The sequence below is a fragment of the Pelodiscus sinensis genome, chromosome 5 (assembly GCF_049634645.1).
Source record: "Pelodiscus sinensis isolate JC-2024 chromosome 5, ASM4963464v1, whole genome shotgun sequence".
Classification (NCBI taxonomy): Eukaryota; Metazoa; Chordata; order Testudines; family Trionychidae; genus Pelodiscus; species Pelodiscus sinensis.
Window position 1 is genome coordinate 47603066 of NC_134715.1, and position 18821 is coordinate 47621886.

At 41.2% G+C, this 18821-nt stretch overlaps 1 long non-coding RNA gene across 3 annotated transcripts in view; it reads left to right on the forward strand.

The window, feature by feature from the left end:
* The first annotated feature begins 3712 nt into the window (after positions 1–3712).
* The window catches only part of LOC102456034 (uncharacterized), a 232765-nt gene continuing 217656 nt past the window's right edge, over positions 3713–18821 (forward strand). For all 3 annotated transcript variants that reach the window (XR_012903832.1, XR_331882.4, XR_012903831.1), the window contains exon 1: positions 3713–4043. This is a non-coding gene — a long non-coding RNA (uncharacterized LOC102456034). The remainder of the gene's footprint in view (positions 4044–18821) is intronic.

Consider the following 18821-nt stretch of genomic DNA (forward strand, 5'->3'; position numbering starts at 1 on the left):
CTTTTTCCTAATATTTCAAAACAGATCTTAAAAGTCTGCTGCTCCATTTTGCTCTGTAGAAAAGCCTCAGTTCATAAGGTTAGGAATGCTTCTCACTGAGAATAGTATCAACTCTATTGTATTTGGATACAGAGTTTAGTTAAAGTTAGTTAAAACTGAAATTTCTTTATAGTGGCTAGTATGACACAGTAGAAAGGGGCAGCAGAAAAAGTGTAGAAGACATAATTTTATTTCTGTTTTACTACTGGACATCTAAATTCACAGTAAGCAATAACATTTCCTTCATATATTAAAGATTACACATTGACTCTGGTGAGAAGTTTGTAAAGTGCAAGAAAATTTTGAAAATATCTATCAGCTGGAGATCTGATCCTTCTAAAAGGAATGGAAATTTGCATACTTAGAAGCCTCCAGAATTAGCCTCTATTCTGGGATGCATTATGATTTCATTTAAAACACACCTAAAAAGTTGTAGGTAAAGTTATTGTGCTGTTTCAGAGTTATAGACATTCCTTAGACAAGCCTCAAACATTGTGTGGGTGTGTATCCTCTATTTTGAAGTCTTGAATTGAATCGAATTATAACTATATTTCATGCCTCTTTGTCAGAGGAGGTATTTTAGAAATATTGCATTCTGTATATTTCATTTGAAATCCTATTATCAACTTAATTCTGAAGAACAGTGTGTAGTTAGAACTGATTAGCAATGTTCTCAAACATCACCTGGCTTCCTGACTAATTAAAAAAGCTTGGTTTTGACCTGCTTTTCAGTTGGTAAGAACAGCAGGGTGGCTTCAGAACAAAAATAATGAACTTCAAACCACTGCATCTGATCATAACAGGCTGCCAAATCCATTATTTTAAGACTGAAATTAAAGTAATTCTATGGCTGTGTCTTTCTCATGGGAGAATATTTTCAACAATAAAATAAATACTGGATTAAATCTGATTTTTCCCCCAAGAATTTCCTTTGTTTAAGTTTTCTTCTGGTTTTGCAAAGGACATTTCACTAATTTACAGAGAAGAGAAGGAAAAAGAACATTCTTTAGTTTAAACAGGGAAAGTGCACTAAACCAAAGGGTTCTTTAACATTGCTTGATACTGGATACTCTTTTCATGTGTAGCCCCACAGAAACATGGTGCCACAGAAACTGTGGTGTCTCCCTCTCCAATCAAACTCTGTCATAATTTCAGTGCATGACCCTAGTAGAGATATGGGTTATGATTTACTTTGCACTTATACCACAGAAATCATTGGCTCCACTGGAATCAATAGTACTAAATCAGTGTCAAATTGGTGTGAGAAGTGAATCAGGCCCATAGTCTCTATTCTATTTATCTGAGATTCTATTCTACATATTTTGTCTTTTGTTTCAGAACACAGAATACACTCATCAGGTGGTTTGGGAGTACATACAAGTCAGAGAGATCAGTGAATCAGTAAAAGGCGGTATCACAAGTTAAAATGATTTGGTAGATTTCTAGTATATTTTCTTCCCTGGCTCCTATTAACTTAGATGCATTGCTGGGACTTAGTGGAGACACAGAATATAGTTTTAATTAACGTTATCTAAGACTCCTTTATTCACAAACAAAATTGCTTCTCCACTAAATGCTTTCTGACATATGCAGGAGGAATAAGAGGTAGATCGAATTAGGGCTTTAATTCGAACTTCCAGCTCCTTGCCACGTGTAGCCGCGGGCAGTTAGTCTGGACTAGTGAAATTTCAAAATAGCGACCGGACAGGAAGATGCAAATAAAGCCCGGGATATTTAAAACCCAGGCTTCATTTGCAACTTCAAATACCTACATTAGCTTCCCTAGTTCAAACTAGGGGGCTAGTGTAGATATACCCGTAGGCTGCGTCTAGACTGGCAAGTTTTTCTGCAAAAGCAACTGCTTTTGCGCAAAAACTTGCCAGCTGTCTACACTGGCCACTTGATTTTGCGCAAAAGCACTGACGTTCTACTGTCCGAAATCAGTGCTTCTTGCGCAAATGCTTTGACGTTCCCGTTCGGGCAAAAGCCCTTTTCCGGAAATGTTTTTGCACAAGAGGGCCAGTATAGACAGCTAAAAACTGTTTTGCTCAAAAAAGCCCAGATGGCAAAAATGGCGATCAGGGCTTTCTTGCAGAAAACCGCGTCTAGATTGGCACGGAAGCTTTTCCGCAAAAAGTGCTTTTGCGGAAAAGTGTCCATGCCAATCTAGATGCTTTTTTCCGCAAATGTTTTTAACGGAAAAACTTTTCCGTTAAAAGCATTTGCGGAAAATCATACCAGTCTAGGCATAGCCGTAGGGAGTAAAACAAAGGAAGCAACTAAGGAATGTAGTGATGAGGGACAAGACTACAGATCTTAACTGCTTGTTTTAGGGTCCCTGGGCTTAAACCCAGTACAATGGGTGTGCCTCAGCTCCTCTACCATCCACTATAGATGTGGCACAATTAAGGGACAAGGAAAAAGGAGACTGACTAGGGCAGAGTATTTTGAGAGACTTTGATATCTGTGATTTCCACAGAAGTGAAAAACCATATTGACCTGAAAGGAAACCCAAACCATGAAGTAGGAACAGTTAAGTCCTGAGACAGTGGTGAATTGCTACTTCAAGAAGGGGTTGTCCTCCAGGAAGAGGTGCTTAAGGAGGGAAGAGAGTACTCTGTGACAGAGGGAGAAAGGACTAGTACAGTCCCTGGGAAGTATTTTGAGTTCTGTGTGTAAATGTAGAGCAAAGCAAATATCTTGAGTCATGTGATGATGAAAAAGACTGACGATAACACATCTTGGGTAAGCTGTTTATGGCTAACACCTCCAAATCAACAAAGCACTGTGTACCTCAATAAGTAACTCTTCTGAGGGTTGACCTGCATAACCTCAAATAGCATTGTTGTCACTAGTCTGAAAGTTGCAAAGGCATGAATAACTTAAGAAGGGTTCAGATTTTTTGGCTATTACAGTGCCTCAAAGAGACATACACAAGTAATAAACATGGTAATGGATTACTGTACTTTCATCCAAGTTACGTATTTTGTATGTTTTTTCTCTACATACAGCTTCAGTGAAATCAGTCATGCCTAGGTGTTTCATTATATTGCATACATCTAAACACTCAGTATATTTCATGTGGCATAATTAGCTAGCTGTGAGATAACACCACAACATATTCAGTCTTTTTACAAGTTCCCACTTTAGAGTTATGACAAGTCAATAATGCTCATGTGTCATTCAGCATCTTTTCTGCTCTTTTAAAAAAATCTGTATGAAACCTGACAATTTCTGTCTTGCCTCATCACAGTAAATGGGTAAATGGCAAAGACACTTAAAGTGCATTATACTTAAAGTAATGGGAGACTGTCAGCAAGACATGTATTGGACAGCTTGTGCCTGCATGACCTTCTCTAGGGGAAATGTAACTTGCATAAGTTACCTTTACTAGACTTTGTTCCTATTTGCTATTACTTGAAAGTTCATATGTCAGTCTGAACAATGGGAATACCCAGGAAAGCTTAGTGTTGTATCAAGATACCTTAATCTATATCAACAGGAAGTAATTATGGTTCCAGGTGCTATGTTTTTAATCTTAACAAAAAAGGTTTTGATCACTGATAGGGTAACTGACATCTTTAATTGATTCTGAGTGACTGATTAGCTGTCTCCTACCTGAGGCTAAAGCACCTAATGAAGAGCAGCTTCCCTTTCTAGAGTCTAGCAAAAACACAGCTGAATTGGGGAGAGTTTCAAAGAGCAGTGAGATTTCTAAAGCAATTTCTGTATTAGGGAAAAAGAACAGAACTCAGGAATGGCTGAATGTTTTTGAAGAGAGACACCTTCATAAAGGAAGGCTGTGCCCAGATTGAGGCTCAAGTGGAAAACTGCTGAGTTTTATCTTGGCTTGGACTTTGATGTCTTGGAATAGATGAGATTTTTTTTCTTCTAATTTAGCTAAAGGATCAAGTCACTTCTGCTACTAAACTGTGTAGGAAGATTGGTTGTCTCAACTTGTGTGACAGGAAAGTGAGGCAGTGGTTAATCTGGAGCCAGCTCAGGTAGGTGATGCTCATACAATTACAAGCATGTAGTTTAAACTCTGGATAGCTGGATTAGTGATGAATAAATTTCTCTGCTCTGAGGAGGATGCTAGGCTTTTCTCATACTGGATTCTTCCTTCTCTACAACCCCCTGACTTTTTCACAGGGGGAAAGATTTTCAAAGGATCTCAGTATTCAAGATATGTGAATGCTGACTTTGTTTTTCTTCCTCCCCACCACCTCCATCTCCCCTCCCCATCCCAACTTCTATTTCAGAGGAGAATGTTATTGACCTAGTCCCTGGAAGGACATGTTTGCTACAATTTCTTATCCAGCAATCAGTGCTATCATTTGAATTACAGTAATGCCCAGGGGCTCTCATCAAATCAGACCAGTGTTGTACTATATTTGGTACACATATAGTATTGTGGTGTAAACAGATAAGATGCAAAAGGGCAGGTGTAACACAAGGAAGAAGAGGAAGTGAACTTGCTTAGGTAGAAAGATGTGCAGTTTTTCAGATTAAGTTTTTCTTTGAAGATATGAGTAAAGACTCTCACAAGTAGAACTGTGCAAATAGATGGTTTACTTTTAAACATGGGGTTTTCCCTTCCCCCTCTCACTCTTTAACACTTTTGGAGATCATTGACAAACAACTTAAAAATTTTCAGCAAATGGAAAAAGCTTTAAAAAGAGCTTGTATTTTGACTTGGCGCCTTAAAGCTTTATTTAAATACCATTGAAGGACAAATGCATTTTGAACAAACACTTTTTAAAAGCAATATTGACTCTTTGGTGGATGTTTAACTTGGCAAAAGCAACAGGAATTCACAAACTGGTTTAGTGTTGCTGAATCTGCTTAAAGTCAGAAAAATTCTGTTCAGCTCTACTTGCTACTTCTGCTTAACTGCCTTGTTGTTGTGAGCTGACCACTTCAGGCAGTGTACTAGATATAGTTCTTTGGGGGTGCAATATGAAGGAGGCCAGAGATGGTATTCAGAGTATAAGTGATAATGCAGGAAAAAAGGTGACTCAAAGAGAAGCTAATGAAAGGGTAATAAATCCACCTGGCAAATGTGAGTGATGGCTAAATAGGTATATTTTGATGAGGTATAATGGTAAGGACCAGAAGAAGGGGAAAAAGGGAAGGTAGTGGATAATTGAGGGGTCAGAAAGATGATCCTAGCAGCAATATTTTAGATGGACTCAGATCCACAGTTCTGAAGATTAGAGAAAAGTCTGTGATCATCCCAACCTGCTGTGCATGCAGAGGCCAAATCATGCAGATTATAGCAGAAAAATAGCATGAACTGGTTATAGCTAGATAGGTGGTGCTAGAGAAAGGGCAGAGTCAGCTGTCCCAGCAGCTCCCTGGAGGGCATTGCTGGAGTGTAGGGGGACATTCTGTCCTTAAACTAATTGCAGGTGAACATGCTGATTTTGCAGTCCTCCCAGAAATTACTGATTCGGGAGCAAAGGACCAGCCATAGGCATTGCCATCTATCTTTTAAAAAATAGATTTCATTTCATTAAAGTCCTTTTCCTGCTTGTTTCTGACTGTATCTACTGTATACTAGAGAGTATGTCTGTGAAAGACTGAGCAAATCTGTCTGGCCATCAGTTGAAGAACTCCTAAATGGTAAGAAGTAGGGCCACTAAATTTGATATGCAGCTTCCTCTTATCATAACATAAAGCAAGGCAAGGGTTTTTTTTTGGGGGGGGGGGTGTCTAAAACTCCCTCCATGCATATAGGGATGCATAAAACCATAAAGAAAAGAGACAATCACCAACTAAGAGAAAGGGGTTGGCTGGGGGGTATATCCCCTCCCAGTCCTGGAGAGCCTCCCCACCCCCCCAGGAATCCTTTGGGGTGGATGTGGCTCCCCCCCCCCCATTTGAATGGGAATATTGCTAGTTCCCCTTTATCAGTGATCAAGGGGAAAGTACATAGTTGACTCCATTCCACCATCTAGCTGAGGAGCACAGGGGGCAGATGAACCTGGACCTGCCCCACCCAGAGAACCTGCTCTCCTCCCCTGGCTGTTCACGATGGAAGTGGAGAGGCACTGTGTTGAGAGACAGCTGGAGAAGTCCTCTCTCCCTGGAGAAGCCTGAATATTGAATTGCTGATCTGCAGGTTCACCCCAGAACAATGATTTAAATGAAGGAAAAAAAAGAGTTGACCCCAGTAGTACCCGGTGAACCTTCTAGTACTTCTATAATTGTGACTAAATTGAAAGAACTTTCTTAAATGTTTATATACCATAGATGTTGCTGGACCAGAGATCCCTAGCCACAGAGGTGGCCAATGGCTGGGATTTCATCTGACAGGAAGTCTCCAGGGCCAGCATCTGGAGCAGGGCCAGAGGCAAGGGAGTGCTGCAAGTCCAGAATGGTTTAGCAGCTGGGAGTAGAGTCCTGCCAGTGAGCAGGGGCAGCACGTTGGCTAGGCTGGTGGCCAGGAGGAGAGCCTGAGGCTTGACCTCCCCTGGTCCTGCAAATTCACACCTTCGGGACCACTCGGGTTCATAATATTCCTCTGATAAAATATACCACAAGATGGTAAACATTCTGGCTACATCTACACTGGTGCGTTCTCACACAAAAGCTCTTTTGCGGAAGAGTTCTTCTTAAAAAAACTCTTCCAGAAGAGAGTGTGTACACTGGCATGTGCTTTTGAGCAAGAGCATCCATGCCAGTGTAGACTCTCTCTTGCGTAAGAAAGCTCTGATGGCCATTTTAACCATAGGGCTTTCGTGTGCAAGAAATTCATGTTGCCTGTCTACACTGGCTTCTTGCACAAGAACAGTTGCGCAAAAGAGCTTTTTCCTGAGTGGGATCATCAGAGTTCTGGCACAAGAAGCCCTGATTTCATACATTAGAACGTCAGTTTACTTGTGCAAGAACACGCCTCCAGTGTAGACAGGCAGCAAGTTTTTGTGCAAGAGTGGCTGTTTTTGTGCAAGATCACGCCAGTGTAGACACAGTCTCAGGTTCAAACACTCCCTTAGTCTGATGTGGAGTAGAGACTTAAAACCAGATCTCCTACATCCCAGATGTGTGCTCTATAGGGCATATAATTGCCAACAGAGTAAGATGTTTTCTAAAATTAGAAACCAGGCGTGGGGCTTCAAGCCATAGTTAGTTTGGTTGGTCTTCCTCCAACTCAATGTTTTCTAAATGGTGTTCTGCGGAACCCTGGGGTTCCGCAAAGTGAAACTAAGGGTTGCATGAGAAAATTCTACTCCCCTGCTCCCTGCAGAGCCCGTAGGCAGTTCCCATTGAAGCTTTGCCGGAGGGGGAGTGCTTCTGGTTGCTCCACCACCTTCTTAGGCTGCCCCACCACTGTGCATGGCGTGGCCCCTTCCTCAGGTGCCACACAGCTTCCTCTTCCTCATGTGCAGGTGGTAGCTTGTTACAGTGGCCACTGCTGCTAGGAGGGGTAGGGGTGGCTGGGTCAGAGATGCTGAGTAGCCATTCCCGGACCTCAGCATGTTTAAACTGCTGTCCGTACCTTGGCAGGGGCTGCGTAGAACTCGGATGGGGCTCTGCGGCACCCTGGGGTGTGCTCAGGCTCGCTGCCACCTCCCCCCTAGTGCTGCTGCTCTCTCTCCCGTGCCTCTCCCCACCCTGAAGGGGAAGCAGTAGAGTCTGGCAGGGAAGGTTGGGGTTTCTACACCCCTGCCCTGCCAGTGGGAAGCCTGACCTGGTGCTGCAGCTGTGCTGGGATCCCTGCTGGGAGAATGACAGCATGCTGCCTGGAGTCCTTCCCTGCTGTAGAAGGATGCCAAGCCAGATAAGCATCTTCCTCATGCCCAGACCCCGCACCCAAATCCCCCTCACTCACTCCCCCTGCCAAGACCCCACATTCCTTGCGTGCTCTGACATCCTGCTCTATATATGACTGATAAGGGGTTCTGTGAAATTCGGTTGAGTTTAAAAGGGTTCTGTAGCCAGATAAAATTGGGAAACACTGATCTAATCATTGATGCTGCAACTGAGGCCTGGCAGAAAAGTTACATGGGTTCTAATATTATTGAACTAATATACTCAGCTGAGAATCTGTTTGTACATCCCCAGAAAGCACGTTGTTTCTATCACATCCTCCGGTGCATGAAGGCCAAACTTCCAATAAACATCTCCAAAACTATCATTTATGTTCCTTCAAAACACTCTTTGGTGTTACCTAAAAAACCTAGGCAAAGGTTGGGATATTTTGCTGAGGCCACTTCCTCAGTTATCCTATCCTATCCTATCCTATCCTATCCTATCTATTTACCAGTATCCATCTGGGACCATCTTTTACTTCTGTTGTACCATGCCTCATGCAGTGGGAGGAGAGTGGGGGAGCTTGTCTATAACTAGACCTCCTAGTTGCTACTGCAATACTAATATGTGGAATTCTCAATGAGATTTGACAAATTAATACAAAAATTTCATACTAAAAAAGCTTTATTTTCCCACTACAGAGCTAACCTGCATCTGTAAAAGATACAAAAGGTACAATATATGTTTCCCCTTGTGTGTCCCCTATTCTATCTAGAACTGCTGGTTGGACATGCAGGAGAGGAACTATGGTTCTACATACTCTTTTCTCTACTCCTCTTAGAATGAGTTGCTTCAAGGTGTTGAGAGTGTGTTGTTCAGAATTCCCTTAAATGCTTTCAGTTCTAGTTAGCTGTTATACGCCCAGGGGGACAGGTAAGGGAAGCCCCATTCTTCCCCTTTGCCCCTATTCCATGCAGCCACGTGTCCCAGTTAAATTCAAAACTCACACCTGTAGTATCAAATCACAATCCCCTACAAAAAAAAGAAGCTTGTTAAAGAAAACCTGTGGAGGATTTGCTATACAGGATGTCCTATAGAACAGATGTCAGTTCAATTCTAGCTCCATACTTCAGACTGACACAGGGCATATGTAAAATGAATTAATTGATTCTAGTCCCGTTCCTGGTGTGCATATCAAACTACCCTCTTACGTGCATCAATGTGTGCACACCAAGAAACTGATTCATGTAGAAACTACGACACTTAAAGGTAGGGTTGAGGAATTTCAGCAAGGCAGTGTGAGGAAACTTTCTTGGTAGAATTTCTTAAGTTACATAACCACTCTTAGGCTACATCTACACTGCAGCACTATTTCTTGATACAGGAGATATCCTGAAATAGTTATTCTGCATCTTTTGAACACTCCAGTTATTTTGAATATAACAGGCTTGCTATTCCAACATTCCTTTAAAGTTCATTCCCCAAAGTCTAAGGGACATTTTGGAATAGTAATTTGTTTTGAAATAAGTGCTATGTAGACAACACCACATTTCAAAATAAGCTATGTAGTGTAGATGTATCCTTAGAGTGGAGAAATTCCTCTAAGGCTGTCAACATGCCGTATAGAAGCATTACAGTACAAGAGGGGAAAAGGAATTGCACAGAGATGTGGGCTCATCTCTATAAATGGAACTGATAAAAATTCTGATGGAGTAAGATTTAGCCATCAAGATGAAACGTCATTAAAAAGCTACATGAAAATCAAATACATTATTTTTGGCCATTTTCATGGAACTTTAATGTCCTTTTAATAATTAAGAAAAAACGAGAGCTTATTCTTTTGTTGTCCTTTCACTGAATGTTTTTCAACATTTCTCCCACGGTGACAGGTAAACTTTGCTTACTGTCTGAAGTTGGTGATTAAAAAAAAACAGTTTCTAGAGCTTTAAAAGTTGTGTAACTAGATGAAGGCCAATTAGATAACTTTGAACTTCTGCATTTAGCATGGTGCAAAGGAATATACTACAGGTTGAACCTCTGTTGTTTAGAACTCTCTGATCTGGCAACATCCATGGTCCAGAAGGACCATGAATGGTGCTGGACTATAGAATCCCAGCCACAGAGGTTGCTGGGAGCTTATCTGAGCTGGATGCAGGCAGGGAGCCAGCCAGGAGGTGAGCCCCAACAGCTCTGAATCTACCACCAGAGCCCCAACAGCTCTGAATCTACCGCCAGCCAGAGCTGCTCATCTCTATAGTATAGACCAGGGCTGCAAAGGCCTGGCAGTAGGGACGGAGCTCTGCCAGCTGGGGGCAGGGAGACTTAGCAGCTGGGGACATGGAACCATTGCCATCCAGGGGCAGGGAGCCCATGTGTCCAGGAGTGGAGCTCTGCCATCCAAGGACAAAAAGGCCTTCTGGGTGGGGGTGTAGAGCTGCAGCCAGCTGGGGGCCAGGAGCTCCCTGTTTAAGCATGGCTGCAGCCCTGAGTAGAGCTCCACCAGTGGGTCGGGATCAGGGCACTGGCCAGCCAGTGGCCAGAAGGGAAGCCCTGGGACAGCCCAAGGCCTGATCCAGCAAACTCCCTCTTTTGGATGACTCAGGTCCCAAGGGTGTTGGACCAGGGAGGTCCAACCTGCAATGTACTTGTAGCTCTAGGATTACAGGTTTATATTTTAAACACAAGTTTTTCTTCATCACCTTCCTGCATTTACTTTCACTAAGACTGAGCTTATTTAGCTATTTAAACATTCATGTTTTGGATTTTAACACCCTTCCAGAAAAGTAATTCCTCATAATACATTATAGCACATGTACACCTCTCTTTGAATGCAGGAAAGATCCCAAATGTATTAACACATCCTAGCTCCCTGAATTTATTATATAGAGGCTATTTTTGCTGAGTTAGGTGTGAAAGTACTGCATCCATTAACAATTTCCAACCGTAAAAACATTAAGTAAAGTCCATCCAGGAATGTTATGAGCAGTCAGTGCCTTTAAATAACAAGCCACAAGAACAGTTTCTTCAAATGTTTGGATACAGCTGTTTTGTATATTTGGGCACTGTGGAAATATTTTTAATGGATTCAGGCAGATATAACAATAGTCAAAAATAGGGGATAGGCATTGTGGGAAGGTGATCACTCTTTGCTATTTGGGGTGCTTATGCTTGAAAGTGGATAGTTGAGTGAGTGTCCAAGCCAGACTACAAAGGCAAGCAAAAAAAATACTCCCATACAAAGTGACTAGATAATACTACCCAGCAATGAGAGTTAACAGGAGTAAAATGCAGTTAATTATATTTTTTTGTGATTAAGCAAGTAGTTATCACAGTTTGTATGATCAGCTTTGAGAAAGAAGATGTCATTGTTTACATAGCCATTTTGTAGAGCAGAGAGACTCCTTAATATCGTACTTCATGACAGACCATTAAACTCAATGTTAAAGTTAATCAAACCGACAGGAATTATGCTGTTTGCCCCTTTTGAGCTATGTTGAGTGGATGTTAAACTCCGTGGGTGCCCCTCTCAAAACCTATGGGCTTTCATGTCTCAACTCCCACAAATTCTGATCTTCACTTACACAGTGCAGAGGGCATTGGATCTTGTCTGTTAGATGAAGTCTAGTTCCTCATTATTTAAAGGCGAAATTATGCATGTTGTATTATCTGTGATATCGTTTAGTTCCCTCATTACGATCTCTTTATGAATGCTTTTCCTGGAAGCTCATTGTTAATAATCTGAGGCTAATGCCAGTAACAGTGTTTAAAGAATAAGACCCTGAGATTTCCCACATAAATTAGTTCTTTGACACTACAGTATGTAAAACCTCTCAGATGCCTGGCAAAGTAGACTTGAAAGTACACTATTAGAATAGATATTTGCAGGATATTTTTTCTTTTAGAAACACATCTTTCATGTTAGCTTTTTCACTAGAACGAATGATATTTAAGATGGGAATAATGTGTTCAAGTAAAATTTCATACCCTCTCTGTCTTGAGTAACACTTTACCAACTCAGTGAAAATTCTGATTTGATGGCAAGGCTTTGGTAAAAAGCTGCATCAGTTTTCCAAGGTGACTATAAAATGTCCTAGGGCAATCAAAACATATTCTAACAGATCCAACTGAGTCCTGACTCTTTTGTCACCGATGTCAATAGGAGTCACACTATGCCAATGAAGCTCATGGTAATAGGATTGCATCCAATTGAGGATAAATAATATTGGATTGTATTATAAGACTGAAAGGAAAAGCAAAATATTGAAGCTAGAAATCATGTTGGAAATATTGATTAAAAAAGGGCAAAAGCTAATGAGGACCAATTTCTTAATTTCTTGAACCTCAGTGTTCCTTCCATTGGTTTGTTGCCGCCAAGTGACAAGGATTCTCATCCTTACCCTTGATTCCTGTATGCTTACTACACTCTGCAGTACTCCTCCTAAAGGTCTTTAGACAAATGTGGTGCATGACTACCTCAGAGGCAGACACCTTAGTCTGATCATGTGATGGACAGGAGAAGTGCTGGTCAGCACCCAGTGACTAAGAGGTTAAACTCAGGTAGCTATTAAGGATGTTGGCAGGGAGCCAGAAGAACCCATGGGAAAATGGTACTGAAATCTGAATCACATAAGATACCTTATCTGCTTTCTTTGTGTGAGGAGTGCTAATCCAGGAGTTGAGAGACACAATGATTCAAACCCAGGTAGGATTACCATGCCTCCAAGGAATTTGAGACATGGAAGTGGACTGAACCAAGAACAGATTGTGAGTAAATAAAGGGGAAAAGTGTAACTAGTCATGATCAGGTTATTTTTCATTTTGTGGTTTGTTATGAACTGCTCTGTGTGAATCTATGCCTCCCCTTCAACATTCACTAAGAGCTCTTCCTAGAGCATTTGTGTTTTAATTTGTTTTACGTAGTTGCTCTGTTACACTCAGCAATCAAGTATGCTTAATCAAGTAGATCTTTTGTTTTGTTATAAAAAAAATCACTTTTTTACAGTGATGAATTGCTTTCTAGGTTGTATTTATACAGCATTTTAAAATGTACCACTTTTTTTTTAGAAGTTTCCTTGATTTAAAATGGTGTTTTTCAAGAAATAAAAATTCCCTAAAGTATTCCAACACTAACATGAAAAAATATAATTAAAGTGAACACATCAAAAGCAAAACACAAAATAAGAACCAAAGAAAACTTCTATTTTTCCAATGGAATTATAAATCAGAAAAAGAGGAAGAAAACTATTGACATTGAAGTAGAACCAAGGAGAAGTAATGATATAAAATATCTAGTAAAAATCAGCATAAAAGAAACCTCCTGATATTAACACCACTTTTTTTGTTGTTTTCAGCTTAGTTTTCTAAGTATTTGATTATTACACTACTCAAGGTTAAAAATAGATTGCTATTTTGTGCATTTGTTTTGCATACATATGTTAGTACTCTGGAAAAACCTATCCGCACTGCTTTTCTTCAACCATGATTAGTTTGACCTTTTACCTAAAACATTACATACTTAGAGTTCTGTTCACTACAAATTACATCTTCTAGTGTCTATGCATTTTCCTCTATATTTCAAACTACAGATCTTTTAAATTTAAAACAGCCAGGTCAGTATCCTGCATAAACATTCTCTAAAACCATCTACATGTGTGTGTTCTAAATTGGTTCCTGACATTCTTGTTAACAGGACATAAATGCCAGAACTAGATTTAAAAAAAAAAATGTTTTAAAGCCTGTCTAGGACATTCTAAAGGTCATATTGTAGGTTGCAGCTGAGACTGCTTAGGAAGGATGTTCAATGTTAGCCGCCAGCCTGCTTTTTGCCACCTGACCCTGGGCCTTCAGATTCTGGATTAGTCTTCAGAGAAAATTAGTGTAGATTGAAGGGTATTTTAACTCCTGACCACGAGTGAGCCCTGACCATGGTCTTATGCTGACAACCACATGTGTAGATAGGGGAAGGTTATAAGATAAAATCGATTATGGTGGTGCTATGCCACAGGCAGGTTTCCTTGTAGAGAATTAATCCTCCATAGCCAGATTTATGATAATGGAGTGATGCTAACAAACCCTGAAAAAAAAAGTTATTGAAGTTTCACACAATACATTTCACTGTCATCTGTACAGGCAGAGGTGTGTGGTGGCATGGGGGAGTGAGGTTTAGAGGAAATACTATTTCATAGATTTCAAAGAATCACCAACACAGACTGCTTCAGTAAAATAACATACTTCCTATCAATTACCTAAGTAGTCCTACCAAAAGGATTGAACTAGTTAAATTGACTTTAATTATCTATATGATGGCTGGCAAGGCCTCTAATATAATCACTTCAGTTGCAACTTGAAAACCTCTTGCTGTTTGTAGTAAAGACTTTTTCTTCAAGTATAAGGCAAAGATGCTGCCACCCCCCAGGTTGTTCAATGTGTAAAGTAACCAAATACTTAGACTGCTAGACATTTTTAGCTAACTATTTTTAAATATAGCTTAGCATCTTCTATCTAGCTTCCAAGATCTGAATTCAGAGTAAGATAGCTATTCCTTTCAAAAACTGAGTCTTGAAATTTAATTTTAAGAATCAAAATAAACACGTAAAGACAGGCAACTTTTGAGTGACATCAACTGCAGATCCTAGACCAGATGCCCAAGAAAGGTACCTACATCAGCCAGTCAGATTTAATCTTTAATCATTTTTTATTATATGAAAAATATATAGGGTCTTATACGCAGCTGTAATTGATTAGGGGTTTGGAATGGGTCCCATATGAGGAGAGGTTAAAGCGACTGGGACTTGCCTCTTTTTTCTAAACTGAAGACTGAGGGGGGATATGATAGAGGTATATAAAATCATGAGTGGTGTGGAGAGGGCCGATAAAGAAAAGTTATTAGTTCCCTAAATAGAAGAACTAGAGGACACCAAATGAAATTAATGGGGAGCAGGTTTAAAACTAATAAAAGAAAGTTCTTCTTTACACAGCGTGTAGTCAACCTGTGGAACTCCTTGTCAGAGGAGGCTGTGAAGGCTAGGACTATAATAGAGTTTATAGAGAAGCTAGATAATTTCATGGAGGTTAGGTCCATAAAAGGCTATTAGCTGGGGGATAAAATGGTGTCCTTGGCCTCTGTCTGTCAGAGGCTGGAGAGGGATGGCAGGAGACAAATCGCTTGATCATTGTCTTCGGTCCACCCTTTCTGGGGTACCTAGTGCTGGCCACTGTCGGTAGACTGGATACTGGGCTAGATGGACCTTTGGTCTGACCCAGTACGGCCGTTCTCATGTTCTTATTTGAACCAGTTTTTCTGTATCATTTTGTGTGACAAGATGAATGTAGACCACAAATAGCTATGTAATTATAGGCTAAGTTGGAGTTGGTGAACCATGAGTATGCAGGCCCATGGATAGCAATTCCAGGGCAGAAAAATCAACAGGCCGCCATGCCTCCTTCTTTGGATAGGGCAACAAGCCTTCCCCCACTGCTCCAGGAAGCCCCAAGAACCCCCCACCAGAGGAGCCCTGGGCTGGTCCAGGCTTGTCCCAGACCTGCTTGGAGGAGCCATAGGGCAGCTGTGCCATGGCATGCCTCAGATCCCTTCCCCAGAGCAGACAAATTGAGTCTGCGGCAAAGCCACAATGTCTTTTGATTTAAAGAGACTTTTGATATGCCCCAAATAGGTTCTGGGGCTGGGTAACCCCACCCTGAAACCTATATGGGTCATATCAAAAGTCTCTTTAAATCAAGAGATAATTTTCCTTGGAGCTGGCAGAGCTAAGTATCACCAGAGCCTTTTAAATCACCCAGGCTTTTTGGCAATTGTCTCCTTTATTCCCCCACCCACTGTCAGTTGGCCTGCAGGTAAGTTAAGAGGAACAACAAGGCTAAAGTTTTATACCTACTTTTTTTTCAGCTACAGTTATTGGGAGTATATTAAGAATCATACTCCAAGATCTCTTTCCTGATTTGTCATAGCCAAATTAGCCCCCATCATACTGTACGTATAGTTGGGGTTATTTTTCCCGACGTGAATTACTTTACACTTACCCACGTTAAATTTCATTTGCCATTTAGTTGCCCAATCACTCAGTTTGGTGAGATTTTTTTGGAGTCCCTCACAGTCTGCTTCTGTCTTGACTATCCTAAACAGTTTGGTATCATCCGCAGACTTTACTACCTCACTGCTTACCTCTTTCTCCAGATCATTTATGAATACGTTGAAAAGGATTGGTCCCAGGACTGATATTTGGGGGACACCACTAGTTACCCCTCTCCATTTGCCATTTATTCCTACCCTTTGTTTCCTGTCTTTTAACCAGTTCGCAATCCAAGAAAGGACCTTCCCTCTTAGCCCATGGCCATGTAATTTACACAAGAGCCTTTAGTGAGGGACCTTGTCAAAGGCTTTTTGAAAATCTAAGTATACTATATCTACTGGATCCCCCTTGTCCGCATGTTTGTTAACCCCTTCAAAGAACTCTAACAGATTAGTAAGACCTTTACAGAAACCATGTTGACTTTTGTCCAACAAATTATGTTCTTCTACATGCTTCACAATTTTATTCTTTACTATTGTTTCGACTAATTTGCCCGGTACTGAAGTTAGACTTACGGTCTGTAATTGCCAGGATCGCCTCTGGAGCCCTTTCTAATATTGGTGTCACGTTGGCTACATTCCAGTCATTAGGTATGGAAGCCGATTTAAAGAATAGGTTACAAACCACAGATTATAGCTCAGCAATTTCCCATTTGAGTTCTTTTAGAACGCTTGGATGAATGCCATCCGGTCCCGGAGATTTGTTAACATTAAGTGTTTCTATTTGTTCCAAAACCTCCTCTAATGACACTTCAATCCGGGACAGTTCCTCAGATTCATCACCCACAAAGGATGGTGCAGATTCAGGAATCTCCCCAACGTCCTCAGCCGTGAAGACTGAAGCAAAGAAATCATTTAGTTTCTCTGCAATGGCTTTATTGTCCTTGATTGCTCCTTTTATAGCTTGATCATCTAGGGGACCCACAGGTTTTTTAGCAGGCTTCCTGCTTCTAATGTACTTAAAAAACATTTTGTTATTTCTTTTTGAGTTTTTGGCTAGCTGTTCCTCAAAATCTCTTTTGCTTTTCTTATTACATTTTTACACTTGATTTGACAGTATTTATGTTCTTTTCTATTTATCTCACTAGGATTGGACTTCCACTTCTTAAAAGATACCTTTTAGTCCCTCCCTGCTTCTTTTATATGGTGGTTAAGCCACGGTGACTCTTTTTTAGGTCTCTTGCTATGCTTTTTAATTTGGGGTATACATATAAGTTGGGCCTCTATTATGGTGTCTTTAAAAAGTTTCCATGCAGCTTTCAGGGATTTGTCTCTAGTCACTGTGCCTTTTAATTTCTGTTTAACTAACCTCCTCATTTTTGTGTAATTCCCCTTTTTGAAATTAAATGCCAGGGTGTTGGATTGCTGAGGTGTTCTTCCCACCACAGGAATGTTGAATGTTATTATATTATGGTCACTATTCCCAAGCGGTCCTGTAACGGTTATATCCTGGACCTGATCCTGTACTCCACTCAGGACTAAATCGAGAATTGCCTCTCCCTTTGTGGGTTCCTGCATCAGCTGCTCCAAGAAGCAGTCATTTAAGCCATTGAGAAATTTTATCTCCACTTTTCTTCCTGAGGTGACATGGATCCAGTCAATAAGGGGGTAATTAAAATCCCCCATTATTACAGAGTTCTTTACTTTGGTAGCCTCTCTTATCTCCCGTAGCATTTCAATGTCAGTATCGCTGTCCTGGTCAGGTGGTCGGTAATATATCCCTACTGCTATTTTCTTATTATTGGAGCATGGAATTACTATCCATAGCGATTCTATTGAACATGTTGATTCACTTAATATTTTTATTTCATTTGATTCTACATTATCTTTCACATACAGTGCCACTCCGCCACCCATCCGGCCTGCTCTATCCTTTCTATATATTTTATATCCCGGTATGATTGTGTCCCACAGATTTTCCTCATTCCACCAAGTTTCGGTGATTCCTATTATGTCAATCTCCTCCTTTAATACGAGGTACTCTAGTGCACCCATCTTATTAGTCAGACTCCTAGCATTTGTGTACAAGCACTTTAAAATTTGCCACTGCTTATTTGTCTGCCCTTCCCTGATGCATTGGATTCCTTTGTATGCGTTTGTTTGTCTGCTCTGGCTCATGGTTTGTCCTCTCCCTTCCTCTCTTTATGACTACAGCTTAGACAATCTCTATCAATGGATTCTCCTCTAAGAGAAGTCTCCCTCCGATTTACGTGCATCTCCATACCAATTGGCTTTCCCCCATCTCTTAGTTTAAAAACTGCTCTATGGCCTTTTTAATGTTTAGTGCCAGCAGTCTGGTTCCACCCTTGTTTAGGTGGAGCCCATCCTTCCTGTGTAGGCTCCCCCTCTCCCAAAAGTGTCCCCAGTTCCTAATAAATCTAAACCCCTCTTCCCTACACCATTGTCTCATCCACGCATTGAGACTCTGAAGCTCCGCCTGCCTACCTGGCCCTGCGCGTGGAACTGGAAGCATTTCCGAAAATGCCACCGTAGAGGTCCTAGATTTCAGTCTCTTTCCTAGCAGCCTAAATTTGGCCTCCAGGACATCTCTCCTACCCTTTCCTACGTCATTGGTACCTACATGTACCACGACCACCGGCTCCTCCCCAGCACTACACATAAGTCTGTCTAGATGCCTCAAGAGATCCACAACCTTCGCACCAGGCAGGCAAGTGACCATTCGGTTCTCCCGGTCATCACAAACCCAACTATCTATGTTTCTAACGATCAAATCACTCACTACTAATACCTGGCTCTTCCTAACTGGCATTCCCCTCCCCCCCCAGAGGTATCTTCAATGTGAGAGGATACCGCAACATCCTGTGGGAGGAGGGTCCCAACTACGGGATGGTTTCCCTCTGTTCCCATTGAATGCTCTGTTCCCTTGAGACTTTCATCCTCCTTAAGAGCACTGGGGTTCTCAGACTGGAGGTGGGAC